The sequence below is a fragment of the Propithecus coquereli genome, unplaced genomic scaffold, assembly GCF_000956105.1.
Source record: "Propithecus coquereli isolate 6110/MARCELLA unplaced genomic scaffold, Pcoq_1.0 Scaffold33, whole genome shotgun sequence".
Lineage (NCBI taxonomy): Eukaryota > Metazoa > Chordata > Mammalia > Primates > Indriidae > Propithecus > Propithecus coquereli.
Window position 1 is genome coordinate 8,512,620 of NW_012148952.1, and position 7,936 is coordinate 8,520,555.

The 7,936-nt window shown below is 40.6% G+C and overlaps 2 pseudogenes; both read right to left on the reverse strand.

Annotated features, from left to right (window-relative positions):
* The window catches only part of LOC105815360, a 4,288-nt pseudogene extending 987 nt beyond the window's left edge, over positions 1 to 3,301 (reverse strand).
* A 2,284-nt stretch (positions 3,302 to 5,585) lies between these two features.
* LOC105815361 overlaps positions 5,586 to 7,936 on the reverse strand; it is a 38,096-nt pseudogene continuing 35,745 nt past the window's right edge.

Sequence of the window (7,936 nt, forward strand, 5' to 3'; positions counted from 1 at the left end):
TATAGCACAATGCCCTTGAGATTCATTGAAGTCGTTGTGTGTATCAATAGTTCATCTCTTTTCATTGCTGAGTAGTATTCCATGGCATGGATGTACCACAGTTTGCTTAATCCATTATTAATCTATTTCAATAGGTATAAACCTATTGAAAGACATTTTGATTGATCCCAGTTTTGGGCTATTACAGATGAAACTGCTGTGAAGATTTGTGTAGAGATTTTATGTGGATATATATTTTCATTTACTTGGGGAATACAACTGCTGGACTGTGTGGTACATGTATGTTTAGTTTTATTAGAAACTGCTGAACTATATTCCAAAGTGACTATACCATTTGACATGCCTATCTGCAAATGTATGAAAGATCCAGTTTTTCCATATCTTCACTATCATTTGGTATTGTCACTGTCTTTTATTTTAACTACTCTGATAGGTGTGTGGTGATATCTTATCATGGTCTTGATTTGCATTTCCCTAATGGCTAGTGATGCTGAACATCTTTTCCTCCGCTCATTTGCCATCCATATATTCTCCTTGGTGTAATGTTGCTTCATGTCTTTTGCTCGTTTTCTAATTGAATTTAGAAATTTGTATCTAGTTAAAACATCATGTATATTGAGGACACAATGAAGATATTTTTAGACATTTAAGGCCTCAATAGATTCACCATTAAAAGATTCTCTTTATAAAGACTCTTGGAGACTCTTCTTCCAGCAAGAAGAAAAATAAATTAAAAAATATGCTGCGAGATATGTGACATTGGGAGATGACTGCAATTTAACAAGGTTTATTATTGAGTAAAATAGTAAAAAGAAAAAGAATAAATACCTCCTCAGCAGTGTGGAACTTCAGTTCTGGAGGGGAGGGCGGCTTGCAGTTGGGGAAGATGCAACAGAAGGATCATGGACTTGGATATTGACTCTCCAGGAAATGCAGTTGAGATCCTCCATTCTCCCATCTACCAGCCATGCCATGTTTCATGTATGTGCAAGTGCCTAACACAGTGCCTGGAGCACAGTGGTCAACAAACATGAATTTTATTTAAGAAAACACAGACAGTAGTCTCAACATTGTGGATGTCCAAGTAAGTGGAGTTTTAACATGTATATGAAAGTAATAAATCTGCCTTTATTTAAATCTTCTAACCCAGTCCATCCTTTCCCTCCTTCCACCCCAGTTGGTACGTAATAGTGAGGTCTGCCCCCAAGGCACGGCATTTGTAAAAGATGAAGAAGGAGATAGCATCATCCGTTTCAGGCTTGCTTATTCGAGGAAGACTTCCTGGAGACGCTAAAAGTTATGATTGCCATTGAGGGCTCAAACAGAAAGAGCCAGAAGGGAACTAACATTATAGGTGATACTAGGTGCTCATGTACAAATACATATTCTCATTTCCTTTTCTAACAATCTTCTAGGTTCTAGAAGGTTGTTATCTTCTCTGTAGAACCTATGGATGGATAAAGAAAAGGGAGGCAGTAATTAACTGAGTTTGTCTGATAGGTCCAATTTTCCTGTGAGGAGGAGCTTACAACAAAGTGCCTAAAGCCCTCTACCTCTAAAACAATTTAACTTGCAGATGCTGGGAAGTGGGAAGTCCTTTTTTCTTTTTTTAGGCTCCCAGCAGGTGTAATTGTTGGTGAAATGGTTTCCACAAGCAAGGCAAGGAACTCGTGGGGAGTGGCCACCTTGGGCTGTGTAAAGTTAGCCTCCCTTCATTACTCAGGAGGGACACCCCACTGCTCGACGATAAGGCTATTTTCACCTTTAGTCCTCTATCTTCCCCCTTACCTTATTCTACTCTACTCTTGAATTGTTTCCTATTAAAAAAGTCCCTTAATTGGAGGTTATCTTCAAAAAGCCATTGATAACTAGGACAGGGATGTCTTGGCCTTGTCATGAATGTGTCAACAAAAGTACCTTGGGATAGGAAGGAAAGCATTGGTTTGGAGCGAGACCACCGTGGATTCGAAATCCAGCTCCACCGCCTTATCTCAGGTTCATAACCACTGTGCCCCCCGATTTCCTCACATGTAAAACAGTAATACCTACCTCAGAGAGATGGCGGGAAGATCTTTGAGATGAAGTATATAATGCATAACAGCAGGCACAAAGCACAGTGCATACTAAATACGGTTCCTTTACTTCCTAAAATGTGACAATGACTTCCTAAGGACAGGGAGGGGAGTTGTATCACACTTGGAGGACCCTGAAATGGACACATGTCAGAAATGGTGTCTGTCACACCCCACATCCCATCATAGTTGGGTGAGGTGTTCAGGAAAGCAGCTCTAGGTGATTCTTTGTGCGTGGGTGGGTGGTCCTTGAATAAACTGGGTGTGCACCAGCCTGATTCCTTAGCCTGGCCAGAGATCCATGAGGCTTTCTGCCCAATGAAGGATTCATAATGAGCCAAATCAACAAGATTAGTTTCTTCAAAATCTGAACCAGGTTTCTGGAGCAGGAAATGAGTCGGAGCAGGAGAGAAGGAGAGATGGCAAATAACAGACCATATGAGCCACAGGAAAAAGACTGAATGAGTCCCGAAAGGCAGACGCCGCTGCTGGGGCCACCCTCTTCCTTGACTGGCTTCTCAGATCTGGGAGCACCCAAGTGTGTCCCAGCAAAAAGCCCTTTTTCTTTCAGTTGGCTGGAATCAGTCTGTTTATTAGAACCAAGGAATCTTACGTATATTCTGTGATATCCCTTAACGGAAGGGAACACAATAGGTATTGTATGCATGGGTGCTGCATCTGCAGATTCAACCAAGTGGATGAAAATTATTCAGGAAAAAAACAATAAAAAATAATACAATGGCAGAAAATATTAATAATATAAATTTTTAAAATACAGTATAAAAACTATTTGCATGCCATTTACATTGTATTAGGTATTATAAGTAATCTAGAAATGATTTCAAGTGTATGGGAGGATGGGAGAATGTGCATAGGTTATGTGCAAATATTACACCATTTTACATCGGTAACTTAGCATCCTCCGATCTTGGTATCTGCAGGGGGTCAAGAAATCAATCTCTCACGGATAACAAGGAACAACTGTATAGAGTTTGCTCTCCTCTTTGAAAGAAATGGGTGTGCTTTTGAGACTGAACAGTCATTAACTATCCACAGAGGTACATGATTAAAATGAGCTGGGACCACCTCAAACATCACCCACAGGAAAATACACATCAATGGAGCAATAACACAATTCACTTTACACAGAGGCACTGAGCAGTGGATATTTACCAGGTTGTGTTCTGACCCAGCACCTGAACTCCTTCCTTGCACTTGGACTCCACCATGGTGAGTACTGGTGGTAGGAAGGGCACAGCCAGTCATAACAGAAGTTGTCTCTCCTGCTACCCTCTAGCATTGAGGGTGTGAGCACGTGACCTCAGCACAGCCTATTGAACTCCCACAAAGATTCTGAAAGTTAAATGAGTGACAGATACATGAAAAGATACCATTGCATTAGCTGGCAGTGGCAGCCATGTAGAGCACTGGTAACTATAGCGACCACCAGAAGGGAGGTTATAGTAGGGGAAGGGGGTCACAGTGAAGTGTGTAGTCGGGGGACATTAAGCAACAGTGGGGGTGCAGTTGGGGTGTTTAGGAACAGTGGGGGTACAGTAAGGGGAGTTTAAAAGCACTAGGGGTACAGTGAGGGTGTCTAAGAGGAGTGGGGTACAGAGCACTGGGGTTATGGTGGGGTATTTAGGAGCAACTGGGGACACAGTGGGATGTTTAGAAGAAGTGGGGGTACAAAGGGGTGTTTAGGAGCAGTGGGGGTATGGGGGGTAGGAGCAGTGGGGGTACAGTGGGGTGTTTAGCAGTAGTGAGGGTACAGAGAAAGGTGTTTAGGAGCAGTGGGGGTACAGAGGAGGGGTTGAAGAGGAATTAGGTGTACAGGGGGGTTTTTAGCAGCAGTTAAAGGCACTGTAAATTCTATTAATATTATCTGAGTAAGCACATTCATAGATCCCTTAGACATATTATCTCTAATACTTTTTTATTTATTTATTTCTTCTTCTTGTTTCTTCCAAAATATTAAATAAATGTTGCAGTGTTCTCTTTTTAATCATTCTGTATGATTTCATTTTTCCGACAGAGTGCTGGTATACCTACTCTCAAAGACAGCCCCAATGTGTAGCAAGAGCCAATCCCTGCAGCATGAAGACTCCCACCAGGCCTAATCTCAAACCGCTGACATGGCTTCACTGGAGCCACCAATGTGACGCTGCCAAGGTAGAGTTGGGATGACATTCTAACAATTGGCTGGTGTGAGGCGGCTCTAACACTCCACTGTTCATTTCCGTTTCACAGATGATGTGTCAGAGACTTAAAGGATCTCCTTGGGATGCCTTCATTGGCAGAATACAAAAGCCTGACTGCGTTGCCTTAGAAAATAAGGAACAGTTAATATTGCACATGAAAAGAAGTCTGGAAGCACCGCTCTTCCAAGATTGGTTAGTGCTGCTCCTTGTATTCATCTTTGAAACCATAGTTCCTTCCATCTTTTTACAATTTATCAAGCAAACAAGGAAGCAAATGTCGCTCATCCATTCACCTGATGTGATCTTTTATACAGACACTACTAAGTCACATTTGGAACAGCTGAAAATCTTTTAGTAAAAGCTTTAAAGATGAGCTCATGAACTCAGTTTAAATTTCACCATTTAAATTAGGTCAAATGAAAAGAACTCAAACAAGTAGTTGCCCAATCAGAGCCCATTATTTGTAAGTCATCAATGCCCCCAACCTTAAAACTCCTCTTTGACCCAATTATTGAAAACCTACATCTAACAAAGTGAAAGGATTAATTTCCATTCTTCAACCTCTCAACCACAGGTTTTCAAAGAAAAACCTATCTACGGAATACTTAACCAAAATCAGATAGGAAGATTAAAGCCTGAATAGTTATGAATCAGATTTGTTCCACTACAACCAGGTTGCATGCAAGTCTATCAATTGGTTCTGTATACACTCTAGAACTGACCGGGACGAAGTCTGGCATAGAAAAGCTGTAAGAAATAGGTTCCTAACTACAGAAGTTGCAAAGTTCAAAAGGGTATGAAAAAACTTATTTGGGAGCCAGTCATCTTCTGCTAGGAGAATTTGCCTCCACAAAAAAAAAACAAACCAAAAAAACTAATTTGAGGCTATTCCTTATTTGTAACTAATTATTAAGCCTTAAGTATTCTTGGCCATTACTAGACTAATAAACTAAGAATCATTCAAACTAAGCTAAAGTAGAACAGGCTTCTAATTGTACAGTACCAAGGCTTCTAGTCATAGTTCTATTAATTGTAGCTTAACTACATTTTATACAGGTCACAGGCATTGTTAGTGCTTCTCTTTTAACACTATAGGAAATGAATGCATTCGTGGGCATGTTTAATGAATTCTATGACTAGCCTGGCTACTGGCCACTCTCCTGTTCTCAACAAGGAAATAAGTCTTCCCACCCTACTATCTTCCCTAAATCTAAAAGTCCTCCTTCATGGCCTCCCAAAGTTTGCTTGTTGCTGAAACAGATGTACGTGGTTCTGGTGGCTCTTGTTGGTTAGAATTATTTCATTTACAAGGTCACCGCATTAGATATAACAAACCAGCTGCTATTCCAGCAACACCTGCAAAAGCCAGCAATACATTTCCGATGCTACCTTCTAGGTCTTCTACGTGGAAGTACTTCACAAACCCATCCCAGCCTCTTTGTTTGACTAGCCAGTCTTGTTTTGTCCTTACAATAACGTCTGTGATACTTTCTGCTAATGGTTCGATGCAGCTTTCTTGATTTATGCTCTTCAGGTGTTTGGCCACACAGGCACCAAAAGAAATTAGAGTCGAAATCCTGCCCCAGTTTATTACACTGTCATTCAAAACATAGGCCATCACTTGAGACAAAGATTTGACATCGTCTTCGTTTTTGACGTCCAGTTTCCAAAGCATGCCTTGGAAGGCCATCTCGTGTTTGCACTGCACACTCTCCCCTGCACATCGTAAGGTCTCTAGCGCCTTCCTGCTGGTGGCCCCAAACCTGACCATTGGCTTTGCGTCCTTGGCGCCAGTTGCCTGCTCCCCGGTCACCTGTGTTTTGATTTCTCAAATGGAGGAAAAATGATGGAACCATTTTCCACCATTCGTCAAGGAGTTTCAGCTAAGTGCTAATCTCATGAACTTACAAACTGAGATGGGTCCAGGATCCAGGCAGGTGAGCATAACCAAATGATATGGCTGGCAAGAGGCAATAGGGAGAGGAGGGGACTGCAGAGAACCTACATCTGTCAAAAAGGGGCAGCCAGCACTCAAGTCCTGCTGACTGTAGCCAAATCTTACAATTTTTTCAGAAGGAGACAGAACTCTCAATTTTTCATGTTTTGCCACAACAAAACAGTTCAATAGCTTAGAAGCAGCCTACAGACCACAAGTTTGCTGATTCTGACTTACCTGAAGCCTTCCTACCTCGAGGAAATAACAAACACCAGCCCCAAGATTTCCCAGGCTCTGGGGAGTCTCAGAGCCTAAAGCTAAATACTACCTTTTCATGTATACTTTTTAAATTAGAGAAAAAAATTCACATGTCATTTCTGTGACACAATCTCATTTGGCAAAGCAGAACTTTGCAGCGAAAGTAATTAGCGTTAAATCATGACTCTACCAGAAAAACGGCACTAATGAGGAGTGGATGTTAGGATGAAGGTCGAGTTGGTGCCAGAGGCTGGAAGCAGGGAATTTTGAACGATTTTGTGAACAAGCAGTTTGATAGAGAGAATAAAGCGCACGTAATAGTAACATGTACGGGCAATAAGGCACTTTAATTTTCCTTTCAATATTCTCCCTTAATTAGGTGCATATTCAGGTGGAAAAAAAACTCACTGTTTTTTGAACTATCCAAAATGTTTTTTAAAATTTCAAAATATTGAGAGTACAAATGTTTTTGTTACATAGATACCTTGTATAATGCTTAAGTCAGGGCTTTTGGTGTGTCTGTCATCAGACAGTGTTCATTGTCCCTAATAGATAAGTTTTTATCTTACACCTCCCCTCCTGCCCTCCCCTCTTCTTGGTTTCCAATGTCCTTTATATCTCTTGTGCCTGTGTGTGCAGCTAGTTTAGCTCCCACTTATTACTGAGAACATACGGTGTTTGGTTTTTCCATTCCTGAGATACTTCACTTAAGATAATGGTCTCCACTTCCATCCAAGTTGCTGAAAATGATATTGTTTCACTACTTTTATGGCTGAGTAGTACACCATAGTATACGTGTGTGTGTGTATACACACACACACCCCACATTTTCTTTATCAACTCGTGCATTGATGAGCACTTAGGTTGGTTCCACATCTTTGCAAATGTGAATCATGCTACGATAAACATTCAAGTGCAAATGTTTTTGAGGAATTTCCATACTGTTTTCCATTATAGGTTGTACTAATTTGCAGTCCCACCAATAGTGTATAAGTGTTCCTTTCTCTCTGCGTCCACACCAGCTTCTATTGTTTTTTGCCTTTTTAATAATGGCCATTCTGATAGGGGTAAGGTGGTATCTCATTATAGTTTTAATTTGCATTTCCCTGGTGATTAGTGATCTTGAGCATTTTTCCATGTTTGTAGGCCATTTCTCTATCTTATTTTGAAAAACTTCTGTTCATGTCTTTGACCACTTTTTGGTAGGGTCGCTGGTTTTACTCTTGCACATTTGTTTGAGTTCTTTGTAGATTCTAGATATCAGTCCTTTGTCAGATGTATAGTTTGTGAATATTTTCTCCCATTCTGTAGGTTGTCTATTTGCTCTGTTTATTATTTCCTTTGCTGTGCCAAGCTTTTTAATTTAATTAAGTTTCATTTATTTATTTTTGTTTCTGCTCTATTTGCCTTTTGGGGTCTTAGTCATAAATTCTTTGCCTAGTCTAGAAGAGTTTTTCCTACATTTTCTT